Here is a 17,745-nt window from a genome sequence, read left to right as displayed (position 1 = left end):
AGAGTTGGGTTTGAACAGATGTGGGTGTCCCTCTGAGCTCTGAAGGCATAAATCAGCCTGTGGGGTAGAGATACAGAGAACAGGGAACTGAGCAAAGAGGGGGCACCAGAAATGCCGTAACTCTGGAACAGGAGCCAAAGCCTAGAGAAAGAGCTATTCAGGACTCCCATCTGACAAAGCCTCTGATGAGCTCCTGCCAGAGCTACAGGGCACACAGAGTTCATGGGTTCTAACCCTCCAGGTCAGAGGAGTTTGTGAAATACCTTGTGCTTCCTTGGATCTGCACCAATAGCGAGTGCCACTCAGCTTCTATGGACTTCAGGTCATCAGCCTGCAGTTGAATCACCTGCCAAAGGAGAACCAAGTCTCATCAGAGAAAGAAACAGAATCTGGAGTCTTTACCACAAACTACCCACAGTGCCTAGAATTCAATAAGGAAAGCAAATCACTCAACAACACAAAGGAGTAGAAATAATGGGATTCTTGCTCAAGAAAACTGAAGCATTCAATAGGAATTGAAAGTGAGATGGCCCAGGTGCTAGATGCAACAGATAAAGGCCTTGAAGCAATTATTGTAAATCTATGCAGAAAGATATCTTCAAAGATTTAAAGGAAATGTAATCCTATGAGTGAACAGATAGGCAATCCCAGCAGACGAATGATAACCATGAAAAAGGACTGAGGGCAATTCTTGAACTGAAAGCTACGATTGCTGAAATTAAAACTTAACTGACTGGGCTTTATAGAAACTTGGAGACGTCAGGAAATTCAGTGAACTGGAGAACAGATCAATAGAAATTATCCAGTCTGGAGAACCAAGGGGAAAATGAAGAAAAGTGAACAAAGCTTCAAGGACAGGGTGATAATACCAAACAAAATACAGAGGGGCAGAAATAAATACTTGAAGAGATAATAACTGAAGCTTCCAAGAGCTGATGGAACTCTCAACAGTTTAAAAAAAAACTCACATTGGGACGCCTGGGAGGTTCACTAGTTGAGCATCTGCCTTCAGTTCAGGGTGTGATCCCGGGATCTGGAATTGAGTCCCACATCGGGCTCCCTGCATGGAGCCTGCTTCTCTCCCTGCCTGTGTCTCTGCCTCTCTCTGTGTCTCTCAGGAATAAATAAATAAAAAAAATATTTTTTAAAAATTAAAAAAAAATAGAAAGAAATAAAAAACTCACATTGGGGAGTTTAAACATATTTGAAAGTAGGAGTGCCTGGCAGCTCAGTCAGTTAAGCATCTGACTCTTAATTTTGGCTCTTAATTTCGGCTGGACACTGAGCATGGAAACTGCTTGGGATTTTACCCTCTTCCTCTGCTCCTTCCCGCCCCCATCACGTGTGCACGTGCATGCTCTCTCTCTTTCGCTCTCTAAAATAAATACATAAATAAATAAAATCATTAAAAATATTTAAAGGCCACAGTAACTTCTTGCAAGATACATCCATGAAGGCAAAAGAAACAAAAGCAAAAATGAACTATTGGGACTTCATCAAGATAAGAAGCTTTTGCACAGCAAAGGATACAGTCAACAAAACTCAGACAACCTACAGAATGGGAGAAGATATTTGCAAATGACGTATCAGATAAAGGGCTAGTTTCCAAGATCTATAAAGAACTTCTTAAACTCAACACCAAAGAAACAAACAATCCAATCATGAAATGGGCAAAAGACATGAACAGAAATCTCACAGAGGAAGACCTAGACATGGCCAACATGCACATGAGAAAATGCTCTGCATCACTTGCCATCAGGGAATACAAATCAAAACCATAATGAGATACCACTTCACACCAGTCAGAATGGGGAACATTAACAAGGCAGGAAACCACAAAAGTTGGAGAGGATGCGGAGAAAAGGGAACCCTCTTACACTGTTGGTGGGAATGTGAACTGGTGCAGCCACTCTGGAAAACTGTGTGGAGGTTCCTCAAAGAGTTAAAAATAGACCTGCCCTACGACCCAGCAATTGCACTGCTGGGGATTTACCCCAAAGATACAGATGCAGTGAAACGCCGGGACACCTGCACCCCGATGTTTATAGCAGCAATGGCCACAATAGCCAAACTGTGGAAGGAGCCTCGGTGTCCATTGAAAGATGATGGATAAAGAAGCTGTGGTCTCTGTATACAGTGGGATATTCCTCAGCCATTAGAAATGACAAATACCCACCATTTGCTTCGACGTGGATGGAATTGGAGGGTATTATGCTGAGTGAAGTAAGTCCATCGGAGAAGGACAAACATTATATGTTCTCATTCATTTGGGGAATATAAATAATAGTGAAAGGGAATAGAAGGGAAAGGAGAAGAAATGGGTAGGAAATATCAGAAAGGGAGACAGAACATAAAGACTCCTAACTCTGGGAAACGAACTAGGGGTGGTAGAAGGGGAGGAGGGCGGGGGGTGGGGGTGAATGGGTGACAGGCACTGAGAGGGGCACTGATAGGATTAGCACTGGGTATTATTCTGTATGTTGGAAAATTGAACACCAATAAAAAATAAATTTATTATTAAAAAATATTTAAAGGCAAATGGTATTAAAAAGCATACTAAATACTTAACAGTAAACCCTAACTCTAAATGCACTTAGCAAACAATGGAAAGTAGTAAAAGTACGTTACATTTTCAGCTAAAGAAGCTAAAAGAAAGAGCGATCGCAATCCCCCCCCAAAAAAAGGAAGAAAATAAAAAGGGATAAAAGCAGACACTTAAAAACAGAAAACCAAAGAGCTAGATCACAGTTGGATTTTTGTTTTCCTTTTTTTGGTAAAGAATAATATGACAGGACAGTCTCTGACAAGCTGGATGAAGCAGACAATGCAGAAATGAACATACTGGAAATGCAAAAGAAGAAGTACATTGAGTTACCTTATGCTAATAGATTTGAAAGCTCAGAAGAAGTGAGTAATTTCACAGAAACAAAGCAGAAAAACTATGTCCAAATATAAACTGATAAGCTGTCTTCTGGGAGGAGGCACTTTTAATGCATATAATCAACAAAATATTAGTATTCATAATATACAAAGAATCCCCATGCATCAAGGAAAAGACAAAATAGCCCAAAGAAAAATATGTAAAAATATATCAGTGTGGATTTCACAGAAAACAGACACACAAACGGCCAATAAACTACATCAAGTAATCAGGGAAATGCAAATCACAACAAAGAGGGCAGCTCACCCGCAGCAGACGGGCAGGATTTGCTGGGTCCAGTGGGAGCACTGGCTGGGGAGGACATGGGGGGGATGGCGGAGGTCACGGCTATGGTCTGAGCCCACGTCAGTGAGACCCGTGTGAAGAGCAGTGCTACGGCCTGAACACGTGTGTCCCCACACTCACATGTTGGAGCCCCGACCCACGGTGACTAGGGCGTGAGGGCGGAGCCCCCGTGATGGGGTTGGCAGCCTTACGAGAAGAGTCGGGGACACCTCTGTGTCTCGGCCATGCAAGGACACACCTCTCAGAAGCGAGCCTGCCAGCACCTCGGTGGCCGACTTCCGCGCCCAGACGTAGAAGGGAGCACGGCTGCGGAAGCTCCCGGTCTGGGGTGTTGTTATGCAGCCCGAGCTGACCGAACATGCAAGCACCGAGGACGTCGTGATGCCGAACCTGTGCCCAGCGCCAAACCCAGCAATCCCACATATGTGTGTGCACACGGAGGTGTGTCCCCAGGTGGGTCACCGCCTCAGAAAGTGTGGCAGGGTAAACGTGGAAATGGCCTAAATGTATCCATAAGAGCGTGGGTAGAGCAACCTCGGTATGCTCCCACAGCTGCGCACAAGGCCAGGGCCACCAGGGGCAACCGCGGTCACACGCGGCCCCCTGCATCAGCCTCCGGACAGCAAGGTGCAGTGGGAGGGGCCCACAGCAGATGGGGGAGCAGAGCGCAAAACCACCCACGGGGAAGGGTGAAATCCCCCAAACTATGCTGCTGGTGGGTGTCGGCAAGTAGAGCGACAGGTGACATCGCCCGCTGGGAGGGACTGCCCAGGACGGCCGGGCCAGGCGGTGACAGGGGGTGCAGGGGCCCAGGGCAGAATGAGCAGGGAAGGGCGGAGAGAAGAACCACGCAGCGCCGGGCAAGCGCCAGGGTGTGGGCTCCTCACTCTATCCCCTTCTTAGCGCAATTCTCACGAGCTCGCTTTGCCTCGTCTGCAGGAGCCCAGGTGCCCCTCGGGGACACGACTCCATGAAGCAGCCAGACCAGAGGGATGAGCGTCCGGGCTCGGGCTGCAGGTGGTCCCCTTGCAGGGCAGCGCTGGCTGGCGGGGTGCCGGGGGGTGCCGGGGGGTCGCGGGGATGCCCTCTGCATCCGTGCATGCGCCACGGTGAAAGCATCCCTCCCGCAAGCATGTGAGGTTCCACTCACCGTGTGGGAAGCACCACTAGTGTAACAGGGCTCTCTGCGGGAGAAGCGCGCCGTGGAAAGGAGGAAAATCCGAGCCAAGGAGGGACCCTGGCGGCTCCCGGGCCGGCGCGGGCTCCATGGGGTAAGTGCCGCCCGCCAACGGCAGATGGTACTGGGGGCGGCGGCCGTGCCATCCGCAGGAAGCCTCTTCAAAGGACTCTGCAAATCATCAAAAATGGGCCTAAAATAAAATTTATGTAAAAAGTAAGAGGAAAGTAAGAACACGCCCCTCCTTGTCACGTAACTTCCCCTCCTGCAGGCTGCAACCCCCCGGCGTCGGAGGCACGGCCAGCCGGGTGGACGTGGAGGTCCCGCACAAGCTCCCCTGCCCGACCCAAGCCCCCTGGAGCCCGGCCCCAGCCTCCGGCCCCTCGGCGTCCCCCTGACAAAGGGCTTCGGGCTTGCCGTGCAGGTTCATGGACAGACGCCCCGCTGCTGCCACGCGAGGCCAGCTCCCTGCGAGGAGTCCGCGGCTTCCGATGGCCCCCCCGCCTGACCACTGCCCCTCAGGTTTGGGAGACCCCGAAGCTGTTCCTGCCATGACGGAGGCCCTAGAGAGGCCAGGTGGGGCCCCCTGGGCACAGACCCAGAACCCGGGACGCAGACGCAGGCCTGCACCCCAGTGGCCCCCCAGGGCACCGCGCTGCTGGCAGCAGCTGATGCCAGGACCAGCCACCACTGCCTGTGGTCACAAGAGAACGCTCCACCTCCTATCCACACCTTTCCTCGCTGCCAGTGGGCGTCCTTCTCGGGGGGCTCCGAGGTCAGGACCCCCCCGTGTCCTCTGTCCCCCTAACACCCGGGCAGAGTGGTGCTGCTTCCGAGGGGTGGGCAAACTTGCTGCCCGGTGGAGACCCTCAGAGCTGCCCAGACCCCCCGAGTGGCATCTCTGACGGGGTTGGGGACATAACGGGGTCCCCCCGCCATCCCGCCGCCGCTCCCAGCCTCACCATGAGGCCTGACGCCCAGTCCCCGAGGCCCACGGCTCCTGCTGTCTCAGGGGAAGGCGGTGTGCCGGAGTTTTAATTAACACCAGACAGGAGTCATTTGTATTGCTTCTAAGACCTGGAATGTTCTCCATGGAAATTTTCTCCCCTCTGGGAAAGACATGTAACTGGCTAATATTTTTATTAATAGACATAGAGGCTGTTAAAAATAAAGTTCTCTCCCCATTAAGGGTAAGCCAGGCAGGACAGGCACCTGTCCATGATTCAGCAGGTGTCCCCCCCGGTATCCCGCCTGTGCATCCCCCGCCCAGGGGTCACCCCGTGATGCCCCAGGAGGCCTGTGCGGGAGGGCTGACCGTCCCAGGAGGGACCGGCTCTCCCGACACCAGTGCCTGCAGTCTCCCATCATGGAAAGGCCTGTGTCCACCACCGAGGGCAGCGTGAGAGCCGAGCCAGCGCTGGGTGCAGGCCCCAGAAGGCCAGCCGTCCCCCTGACGTGCGGGAGCACCTCCGTCGCAAGCCTGCCGGGGCCATTCCACTCCTCGACGGGCTTGCGGGCCTCCGTCCAGCATCTGCGTGTGTGTGAGTTCCGTGTCCTTCCACCGATTTAACGGTTCCCCCTTATGTGTCGGCGGCCTTCTGCGCTGTCGGGCTGGCGCTGGTTCCTGGAGGGTGGCGCGCCACAGCCCGTGGACGCAGGCCCGAGGCTGTCAGCGGGGCCCGTGCTCGGTGCGCATCAGTGACGGCTCCGCTCCCAGGGCAGCCGCCCCAGCCTGGGCTGGTTCTGCTTTTCCCTCGGCCGCGCTGACCAGCAGCATTCGAGGTGCTAGGAGCGAAGTCCGCAGGGTCCCTGAGTGTCGGCGCGAGCTGGGCTCCTGCTGGCCCCGGGGTGGGGGGTGCTGCTTGAGGTTCTGAGCCCCCGAGAGGCTGAGCCCTGCCTCTCCTGACGCCCGCGCTCCGGAGGCTTGAGCTACCTTCCCGTTCCCCCCGATGGCTTGAGGGTACTGGGGGGTCATGCGTTATGTAAACATGCTAGAGCATCAGCACAGCCCCACGGATACACGGACACGTGTGCTAGCACTTGCCCCCCCGGCCTGTGCCTCCTGCCCGACTGCTCCCCCCGCGCCCTGGCCCTCAGGGTCCTCCTCTCTTGCAGGGCCCATCCCCTTCTCCTACGGGGCTCTCCCTTGACCCTACACACAAGCGCTCTCTCCCTCCTCCAACCGCTGGGGGCTGATTGTGGAAAGCACAGATACTTGGTGCGTATGTTTTATACTCGTATGTTCATGTCGATACCCCCTTCTGAGCGCTTACTGTATGCCTTTCCTTTCCTAGGCACTGGGGCACGGTTCTGTCTCTGGAGCAGCAAGGTGGTAAGGTGCCCTCACAGAGCTGGGCGTCCAACCTGCAGGGGGGCGGGCTGGGGGCCGGGGTGTAGACGAGGAGCAAGCGGTAGGCTGGTCCTGCAGTGGGTGAGGAGGGTCTGGGGCAGTCCTCTTGGAGGGGCTGCATGGAAGTCAGCAGGGGGCTACCCTGGACTTGGGCCCAGGTCTCTGGGTCTCTGGGTCTCTGCCCGGCGCCCCTCCCACTTCTCAGGAGGCAGGGCAGCCTGCAGCCCCAGGGAGGGAGGGGCTGGCTGATGATGGAGGTCTTGAGCCCCTTGGGCTCCCCCTGGGCCGCGAGGAACTTGGAGCAGACGCCAGGGAGAATGTGGGCCCTGACCCTGCCGGGAGAGTCTTGTCCCTTGGAGGCCTCACCCAGCCGCCCCTGAGAGCACTATGGAACCACAAAGCCCTCAACTGGAGGCCTGGAGTTCCACCTGGCTCAAGGGTTCACAGGGACAGACAAGCTCCTTCCCAGCCTCCCTTCCTGGCCCACCTGTCGGTGGTGGGTTACTCCCAATTCCAGGGATCTGCTGGTGATCTGCTGAAGAGGAAGCTGGGCATTGGATGTCTGGATTCCCATTGGGAAGTCACCCACGTCCACTCTTGTCCATCACAGCTCCGTGCCGCCCCAGGCTCTGCTTGCAGACTTGTCCCTTCCTACTCACCCCTTGGATCCAGCTGGGTCCTATCTGGGGACCTGGGTCCATCTGGGTCCTATTTGAGGTCCTATCTGGAGACTTAGGTCCAGCTGGGTCTTACCTGGGGTCCTATCTGGGGACCTGGGTCCAGCTGGGTCCTACTTGGGGTCCCATCTGGGGACGTGGGTCCAGCTGGGTCCTACCTGGGGTCCTATTTGAGGACGTGGGCAGGACCAGGAGTTAGGAAGGGGGGCTGGTGGGCAGCGGTGGCCACCCCAGGCCCCATCTCCGCAGCTACCCAGGGACTGCCGCACATACCGAACCAGTAACCCAGGGCCCACGTGGAGGTCATCCTGATCGTGTGCACCTGCAGTGGAATATTGCTCTTCCCGGAGGCCCAGTCTTTCGTTCTAACCCACCCCCTCACTCAGCCTCCCTGAGATAATGACCAGGACACAAGGCCTCGCCCTGCAGCCCGGCTGTGGCAGCGACTCTGCTCTGGGGCTGCTATCTGCTCTGGCAGCTCTGAGCCCAAATTACCCAGCAAACGGAGACAGATGGCAGGGCCTTCCTGGGCTTAAATTGCTCCTCCACTCGGCGCTGGCGGTGTCTCCTCTCCCGGTGATCATTGAAAAACACTTTTCTTCCCCATAATGGCCCAATTCACGAGCTTCCTGATAGGAACCAAAGATGTATATCTAATAACAGATTAATGGGACAGGGGGGAGATGGCAGCCAGCAGAGGGTGGGCCCAGCACGACGGAGGGCTAAGGGAGGGAGGGCACAGGGCCCTGCTACGGAGCTTCCCCACCCCTGCAGCCCTGGTGACTCTCCCAGGAAGGCTCCGTAGAGGAGCTTAAGCAGCAAATGGACGGACAATGGATTTACAGAGCTTATCTGTTTTCCTCCTGGCTTTCTTTGTCTCTACAGAAATAGAGGCACAAATAAGAGAAATTATTCCAAAGTCACACAGTAGGTGAGACGTGCCATGGTGTCGGGTCCCGCACCGTGTTGATGATGGCGGTGATGGTTGTGATGACAATGGTGGTGGAATTAATAATGACAGCGTTTATTGGGACACACTGAAGCTCCATGAGGCTGTGCAAGTCCAGTTCCCCTCTAGCCCTCTTCGTCCTCACCATGCAGGAAAGGACACTAAGGCCTAACATGCAATGTGTCACTGTACGCAGCTGTTTCTAGAAGACCTGGGGCTTGCATAGCTCCCAGTATTAAAAACAACAATAATAACATAATAGGATGATAGTGGTGATGGCGGTGATGAGGATGGCAACGGCAGTGATGTGACGATGGCTATGATGGCGATGGTTATGACAATGTGGAGGTGGGATCAATGATGATGGTGATGGTGATGACTGTCATGGTGGCGGCGGTGATGATGGTGATGGTGATGGTGGTGGTGATAATGATGGGGATGGGGGTGGTCATGGTGATGATGATTAGGGTGGTGGCAGTGGCAATGATGATGATGGCAGTGGTAGTGATGGTGGTGATGGTGATGGTGGTTGTCACGGTAATCGTGGAGATGACAGTGGTAGTGGTATTAGCAATGAGAGCACTGATGGAGCCCTAGGACCAAGCAGTGTCCCGAATGCCCAACACTCTCCATCTCACGGCATCCCCACAACCACTCTGGCAGGTGTGCGCTGTTAGTAACTCCATTCTCTAGGCGGAGAAAAAGAACACGTGTCCCTTGGTCCTGAGCTGCAGCCAGGATTGATGCCCCACTGTATAACTCTGAAGCCCGCCTCCCCCCAGGGCTCCCCTTGCCACCCCCAAGTGGGTGAGGGCTCCCAGCAGCCCCCCGTGAGCTCCCCACTCGTGGTGTTTCGGTGCCTCTCATCACAATCCCTGGCAGCCAGCGCTGTACGTCTGCTAATTACATGTTTTATTGTCTCGCTTGCCATTAAATATTGTCTGCGCCCACCATTAAGCAAATCTACCTCCTTCGTGGATCTATCCTCTCCGGAATGCCTGCACACAGCCCTTGGGGTTTGCAGCCAGCCGGCCAGCCAGGGTCTCAGCCTTGGGGCCGCCCTCCTCTGTGTCCTCCCGCTGAGTCCTCGGCTGCCCCCAGTGCTGGTGTCACTGCCCCCACAGCAGTCACGGCACCATCCGGAAACCTACAGATCCCGCCCTCCGCCCAGGCCCCCAACTGCCCAGGCCTCGGTTGCTCCACGGCTGGGTGGTGGGCCTCCAGCCTCCTCTAGTCTCTTGACCCTTCGACCTTCTCTGAGTCCCCCCAGCCCTGGCTTTGCTTCCTCCCCCTCCCAAGCTGGGGCCCTCCCTGCACTCCGGCCCAAATCAGATATTGGTCATCACCTTCCTTCGGTCCGGCCTCCCATTGCACCTGCTGGAAACCCAACCAGATGCACCCGCTGGTCTGCTTCTCCGCTCCCGCCCCCGGCCCGCTGCTGGCCCCCTGGAGGGCGTCTGCATCTGTGCCGTGCCGGCTCTCCCACCCCACGGAGCCCTGCACCCCCCGACACCTCTCCTGGCCCCCCGCCTGCTTGGAGCAGCCGTGCTGAATCCTTACCTAATGCCAAAATTTCAGCAGCTTCCGTCGGAGACTTGCATCCCACAGCATTGTCTCCGCTTCCCGGAGACGCCCCCAGATGTCCGCCTAGACACAACCTCACGGTGGGAGGTCATTGTGTCCTCTGGGCTCTGGCCTCAGGTCCTAGCCACAGTTTTCAAAAGTCTACTAATGTCTAGGGAGGACTCCTGCTTGGTACAACGGCGAAACCTCGCACAGATGGAGACTTTTCGTGTCTCAGGTCCTCCCTCCAGGGAGAGCCTGCGCCCAGGGCATCAAACCGCACACACCGCTCCTCACCTAAGAAGCCCCGAGGCCGCGGCGGTCCGGGAGTGAGTGAGCCGCATCTTTTTGGTTGCTCTCTGCTGCTTCCTTGTGGGACGTGCCACCACTCCAGTGGGTGGGGCCAGGTCTCCTCCACGCCTCCCGAGAGCCTGTGGGGACGGACAGAGGCAAACCTGTGACATTGGTGCCCTGTTCCAGACATCCCCCCACCACCCTGCAAGGCTGGAGCTCTCGTCCTCAAAGCAACAGGGCCTCATGCTTAGGACCCAGTACCCTGCCCCCATCCCAGCATCCTACTCACGGAGCCCCAAATGTGCCTTCTGGCCCAGGCCACCCGGCCCTGCCTGGGCCCTCCTCCTGCCAGGGCACCAGGCTTCCCTTCCCAGCAGCCACAGGCCTCCTCTTCCTCACCATGCACCTCACCTCTCATGTCTCACCGACACTCTCAGACCCCAGATCCCTGTGCACCCCGGATCCCAGGTGCTGGCCTTGAGCCCCTGCAGCCCACAGCCTCAACCAGCTAGATCCGCTGCCTGTGACCTGAGCTTCCCGGTGCTTCAGACGTGCAGCGCCGCGGGGCTCCCTGGGTGGGCCCGGCTCATCCTCCCTGGGCTCCTGCGTGCCTGCAAGAGTGCCCAGCCGTGCAATGGGCGGTCAGGTCAGCAACCTCCCCATGTAAGTCCCACTGGGGTCGGCACACCTGGTGGACAGGTGGACTGAAGCCCACCCACACCCAGGAATGCCCGGACAGCCGGGAGTTTAGACCCAGCAAAGTGGGGAACAGGGAGCCTCTGTGAGGTACTTTTATCTTTTTCATACCACTATTTTTTTTAATTACTAAGTCAATATTTGTTCAATGCAGAACACTTGGGAAACAAACAATGGAAGGGAAAAAATTGCCCGTAATTGCACAGCACGGAGGTAACCCCCAGCAACTGTGGGCTTTCTTCTTTCCTCCTCCCACCTTCCTGTCTTTCTTCTCTCACTGTGCCCCAAACAGGATCCTTGTGTGTGTGCACGAGACACAAGTGAGCATGCACACACACGCACGAACATGCATGTGCACACACGAACCCACACATGTACTCATGAGCACACGCCCTCCTCCCCGCACTGGGCTCGCCCCCTCCCCGGGCCCCACTCTGCTGACAGGGGCATGCGTGGCCCAGAGCACAGCCTCGCCACACCCCACGCGCTCCCGCCTTAGCAACCGATTGGTTCTCTGTCCCCATGACGCCTTGGGCCCAGGGGCTCTCTGGCTTGGAGCCTGGGGTCAGGGTCAGGGTCGGTGCTGCTGCGGGCGCACCGAGGGGCCGTCTCCGTGGTTCCCTAGTGAGCGACCACTGCACGCAGGCAAGGTGAGGTCGCCACAACACACACCTTTGAACACACGGCCCCGTGCGTGGCCTCGCCTGCGTCTTGAGGTGAAATCCCTGCCCACGGACTCGCAAGATATAACGGAGCACGTGGTCCTGGGTGGGGTGGGGGGGCTTCGGGCCGTGCGGGCCCCGTCGGAAAGGCTGATGTCAGCCGCACTTTCACGGAGTGGGGGGGTGGGGGGTTGGCACACGCACCTAACACCACCCGGCGCGGTGCTTCCACTGTGCACATGGTTGTGCCCCGTTCTTGCTCGCTCGCGGCCTTCCGCCGATGAGAGCAGACGCCTTGGTCCGCGCGCTGAGCATTTCTGCGACCTCGTGTGTGGCTCCGGCTCAGACCCGCGTCTGCCTCTGCCGGGCGCGCTCTAACTTATTCACGGGGAGGGTTTATGCCTTCGCTCACGTCAGACCCTGTCTAAACAGGTGGGGAACTACTGTCCTGGCTCGTGCTCGGCTCTGAATGGCGCTGCAGCTCTCACCTGAGCAACGAGGTTTGCGTTTCAATGTAGTCGCGGCCACTAACGACGCGTGGCTCTGCTGACGGGCGAGACCCCCGCGCGGAGGGCAGGTGCTCCCCGGCCGGTTGGTGGGGGGAGGGCCGGGCCGGCCGCGGAGCGAGCTCGCGCACCCGGGCCCCACGCGTCCACCGCAATCTGGCCGAACTCTAGGAAGGCCGACTTTAATATCTATCTTTATAACGTTTCTCAAACAGTGCGAACGCCCTCCCTTCTAACTTTGATTTACTTGTTTTTTTTTTTTTTTCCCTCTTTGGAAAAGCCAAGAGGCAGACGTTCCAATTCATTAAACCTCCTACATGTGCTTTAAATTTCATTTTCAAGATAAAATCCAAAAGGCTACACGCAGAAATCAGAGCACACACCGATTAAAACGTACTTTCCCCGTCCACTCCTTTCTGCAGCTTCCTGGATTTTTAACTCCTCCGATCCCGGAGATTTTTGGATTAATTAATTCTCCAGGCGAGGGCGGGCAGCATTCCTTCCCTTGAGGCCTGTCCTTGGTGTGTGGATGGCCTCTAGGCCCCGTGTCCTCACGCGGGCGTCCTGGTCGCCTCTTCTGACAAAGACACGGTTCACAGCAGGTCAGGACCCCCAGTGACCTCATTCTACCTCAATCTCCTCTTTAAAGGCCCATCTCCACGTCCCCCTGTGGGCCTCTGGGAGCTGGGACCCCAACGTGTGAATGTCAACCCATCACAGCACACAATTGACATTTTCAGATGCAAGAAACCTCCCTATGACTTTATTATAATTTTTTCTAGAATTTTTTTTTACTATATGTAAATACAAACCCGAAAAGTTTCAAGTGTTTTGCTCTCTCGTTAAACCAAGCAGGAGCTGTTGTTTGAAGTGTCTCCGGGGCCTACAGGAGGGTTTCCAGGGCGCAGCAGCAGCAGCAGCAGCAGCCGTGGTCAGATCCGCACCGTCACTCGGGGAGGGTCACTGTGCGCCCAGGGCCCGGGTGCCCACGTCCGTAACAGGGGGAGGGGGGGCTGGCCCGGCCAAGCGGGGGCTGTTGTGCAATGAGCCGGGGAGGTGCACGAAGCCACTGGTTTGCTGCCACCTAGGAGCACAGCAGACGCTGTTTCCTTTCCTAAATTAGAAGCTTTAAATTTTCCCCTACATCTTCACTTTCAAATGCATACTCATTAAAAACAAACAGTGCAGACTGGAGGAAAGAGCAGGAGAGTGTGCGCAGACGCTCAGGCGGCCGCATGACAGCCGCTCGGGGCCCGGCGTGACCTGGGCCCCCTCCGCCCGTCTCTGGCTGAATCCCAGAACCCAGATTCACAAGGAGGAAGGAGCCACAAGGGGGAAGAGGCCTGGGCTGAGCGGAACCCCACCCCCCCAGACCAACTCACGTCAACGGGAAAATAAACTGTAATGTGCCGCGCCATGGAGCCCGGGTGTCCTTGTTATCTCTGTGATCTGACCCTGCTGACACCCAGAAGTGTTTCTCAGCACCCTCTGCTCCATGACTTCTTTTTTTTATGTGGCAGGTGTGCCATTCGTGGGAAATGACGGCTCCCAAGTACGTGTGTCAGCTACAGAAGTGTCACAGACGGTCCATTGCACGACGGCGGGAGCCGCGGGGCTCAAACCCAGAGCCAGGACCTGGGTGGCCATCCGGGCACCGCTGGCCGTGGTCCTCGGGTCTCTTCCCTCTGTTGCACGTTTCCAGGCCTCTGTATTCCTCTATTTGTATTCTTCGTGTTTGGTGTTTTACTTCCTCGTTTGCCTGGAGCATCCCCTCACGTCGACTCCGAGGAAGTCCAGCGGAAGGCGGGCTTTGCATGTCCCTCCGTCCCCCTTGGCGTCTGATCGCGGGTTTGCACCCCGCAGGGCTGCGGGCTGGGCCCACACGTGGTAAGCGGTCCGCCAGAAGGCCCACACCAGCCGGGGATTCCTCTCCTTCCTGATGAGTGTTTACCTTCCCTCTGAAAGTTTTTAGGATTTCTTTTCATCCTAGGTGTTATGCATTTTTATGGTAATTTGCCTTCTGTCATCGTTTCCCCAGCTTCTTTGGCCTCTTCTTGCAGGAGGCCAGGGTGTGAAGGGTGTCCTCCCCTCGGTGCTGCAGCTCCCCCCGCCCCACCCCCTGTCCACGTGCTCTGGCCGGTGCCCCCCTGCTCGGCACCTAACTCCAGCCTCTGTCCCCTCTGGGTCCTCTGACACTTACCTCCTCTGATTTCTCGTCCTGTGCAGCTTCCCGAGGGGACGCCTCGGATTTCAGACTCTAACTGCTCACCCTGCCTGCCTGACCATTCCCTTCCAGAGCACGCTGGTGTCTTATTTTATGGATATAATACCTCCTCAGACATCCCTGAGTATGTTAATTGGAGTATTTTTAGAGGACTTTTCACTTAATTTGTTCTGTTTCTTCTGGCTTTTTCTTTTTCTTTTTCCTTTTTTTTTTTTTTTAATGTATTTGTCTTCATCTTTCTCTTCGGCGCTGCTGGCTTTCCTCGTGGGCCCGGCAGTCCCTGGCCGTCCACTCTCGTGTGGGAAGCACGATGAAGGGGCCGGGGTGCCTTCCTCAGGTGCTGGTCAGCACTTGCTTTTCTGCTCGGCCTCCCCTGGCTCATGCTTCCCACCTTGGGCTCTGAAGAGCAGGAAGACAGGGCAGCTACGAGATTCTTCTGGAGTGAGGGGGCTGGGAGCCCCTGTGTCAGAAGGGCAAGAGTTTCATGGTGGGGCCTGCCCCAGCTCTGGCCTTCCCCGTGGGGCTGATCCCGAGGCTTTGGCCACCAGCTGCCAGGCTGAGTCTGCAGGATGGCATCTCCGCCCGCGCTCTGACCCCGTTGGTGGGAAGGCGGGGGACTCCCCTGCGGGATGGCCCCAGCTGCAGCTCCCCATAACCTCTCTTCCCAGCCTGGCTCCTGGCCCCAGACCACCCACGCCCGCCGCCTCTGGGACCTGGGCGCCTGGAGTTCCCGTGGGCAGAACCCTGGCTGCAGGGCTGCTGCCAGGATCCAGACTCCAGCTTCCTCCCGCTTCTCCTGTTTTATAGGTCAGCTCACATCCCTCTGCTTTCTGTCTCCTGGAATTTATTAAAATCTCTTAGTCATTGTTGTGAGGATTAAAATGCAATTATGTATGCAAAGCACATCTTACAGTACCTGGCACATAAGGAGGGCTGGATAAATGTTAGCAATTATTATCACAGTTGGTTAAGTGATTTCCCCGAGATGGTGAGACTCTCCCTTCAAGGAGCCCACGGTGGAGACAGACAAAGACACAAGCAACCACCGATAATGATTCCCCCCACCCGGACCTGGTGTGTTCGTGTGTGGCTTGGTCATTCCTCACAACCCGCAGGAAAAGTGGGGAATGCAAGCTCACCTTTCCACCCACCGCTGGGGCTTGCAGACTCGACCTCGCTTCCAGATGGGGTCACAGGCAAGGGAGGAAGAGGCTGCTTCAGCTTAGGAGGTTCACAGATTCCTGGTCGGGCTTTGGACAGCCAAGGCAGGTGGGGCACAGGCATCCTCTGGAGGGCCTCTCGGCCGAGGCTGTCTTCGATTGTCTCAAAGTCCAGAGTCACAAGCAGCACTCAGGGGGTGCGACAGAGTCTAAGAGGTGCCCACGGTCTCTGCATCGCGGCGCTCATGCTTTTGTGGGCTATCCTGTCCTGAGTGTGGGCCAAAACATGACTTGCTTCTAACAGATACAATACAGCACAAGCGATGGGGTGTCATGCCCGTGACTGTGTTACATAACATAATCAACAGCCCTTACTAGCTTGGTGAAGGAAGCAGTCATGTGAGGAGAGCCCACATAGCAAGGACTTGTCAGCATCTTCTAGAAACTGCAGGCAGCCTTTAGGAACTGGGGGTGGCCTCCACCAAATAGCCAGCGAGAAGCCAGGGTCATACAACCATAAGGGAGTGGACTATGCCAACATCCTGAGTGAGCATGGAAGGGGACTCATCCCAGGTCGAGCCTGCAGATGAGAACACAGCTCTGTCAACACTCCAAAAGCAGCCTATGAGACCCAGAGCAGAGGGACCAGCTAAGCTGTGCCTGGGCTCCATCCTGACCCCTAGAAATTGTGATAATACATGTGTGTTGCATCAGGCTGTTCAATTTGTGGTCATTCATTACACAGCCATAGACAACTAATACACTATGCACCTTGTAATGTGCTGGACCGTGAAATACCACAGGGCCCACTGAGGGGTCCTCTCCCTGGAAGAACAGCATGCAACTAGAGAAGTGAGCATCCTGAGCAGTGGTGCAGGCACCAGCCTGACAGGTGGGCTGTTTGTACCACAGGGTGCAGTAGTCCCTGCAGGCTAACTCACCGGCCCTGCTCTCCCATGAGGAATCATTGAGCAAAGGCTCAGGCAGGCAGCCAAGGGAGAGGGGACAGCACCCACTCACTCTGCCCTCCAGAACACCTTCCTTTTGCCCTACCTGAGCAGATGGGGGACTGTGCTCCCTGGAGGACCTTATTTTGCACACAGGGCCATTGGAGCTGATACAACTGAGATCCGAGATAAGTGACTATGTTCTGCTGGTCCCATCTCATGGCCCACAAGGCAGGCTCTGGCTCCCACTGGGCACTCAACCCAGCCCCAGGCTACGTGCTCATCACTGAAAACTGCATGCATGATGAACTTGCCTAAACTTCACAATAGCCTCGTGAAATAGGAATTGAGGGGGAAACAGAAACATGGAAAAGTTTGATCACTTGCTCAAGGTTGCATGGCTGTGATAAGGGAGCCAGGATTGGAACCCTGCTTCCAGAGCCTGGAAGCTTAGTCTCTGCACTGTGCTCCTCTACGTCTTACCATCACCCAGACCTAGGCCCACACTGGTTCTGTGACTCTGGGCAAGTTCCTAACCACTTTGAGCTTTAGCCTACTAATCCAAAAAGTGAGTGCTGTACTAATATCTACCTTTTCCCGTTAAGATAAACGTGGCACCTGGTGGTGTTCAATCAGTGTGAACTCACCTCACAGCACGTCTCTGGTGGAGACATAGCAGGAGACACTGTTCCGAGTGCTCCCAGAAAACATGCTCCTGTGCACTGGAATGCAGACAGCTGCCTCCCCCAGTGGAAGTGTAAGCCTAGGCACACAGGAAAGATAAAGAGCTAGGCTAGGGCCAAACAGATCAGTTTTATGCCCAATGGCAACCTTGGGAAAGTCACTTAAACTCTGACCTTCCACTGATTCATCCCTCCAATGGAAATACTGTAATCCCCTCCATGTGGTTGCTGGGACCACTCATAGAACACTGAATCTGGGGCACTCAGAGCAAGGCCTGGCCCAGGGGAAGGTCATTCTTAGGAGCAGCTGAGCTCTCAGGCTTCCATGCCCTGGGGAGGAAGCATGGACCTCCAGTGACCCTGAGCAACACTACCATTACCTTCTTATTCTTTGACGTTCAGTTGTATGGCAATTCACGCCACCAGATTTTTCGGTGCTCTTATTAGGTTTCAGGCCAGTATTGGTTTTTCCAAGGAAAACCGACAATTGAGGTGCCACCCCATAGGCCTTTCCTGGGGAAGCTCAGAGTGTAAGGCAGGCAGGGTTGGGGAGGGTGAGCACAAACCCTCAGTGTGCACATACCATATGTCAGAAAATTTGCTGTTTTTGTCTTCGTGGCAACACGTTGAT

The 17,745-nt window shown here is 55.6% G+C and overlaps 1 long non-coding RNA gene across 1 annotated transcript; it reads right to left on the bottom strand.

The window, feature by feature from the left end:
• Positions 1-5,569: 5,569 nt before the first annotated feature.
• Positions 5,570-16,007, bottom strand: LOC125752392 (uncharacterized). Its single transcript, XR_007401824.1, has 3 exons — positions 15,464-16,007; positions 9,940-10,373; positions 5,570-8,059 (listed from the first exon to the last, which is right to left on the bottom strand). It is a non-coding gene; the product is annotated as an uncharacterized LOC125752392 (long non-coding RNA).
• Between the last annotated feature and the right edge of the window lie 1,738 nt (positions 16,008-17,745).

This window comes from Canis lupus, chromosome 13 (assembly GCF_003254725.2).
Source record: "Canis lupus dingo isolate Sandy chromosome 13, ASM325472v2, whole genome shotgun sequence".
NCBI lineage: Eukaryota > Metazoa > Chordata > Mammalia > Carnivora > Canidae > Canis > Canis lupus.
This window is presented reverse-complemented; position numbering and strand designations above follow the sequence as displayed.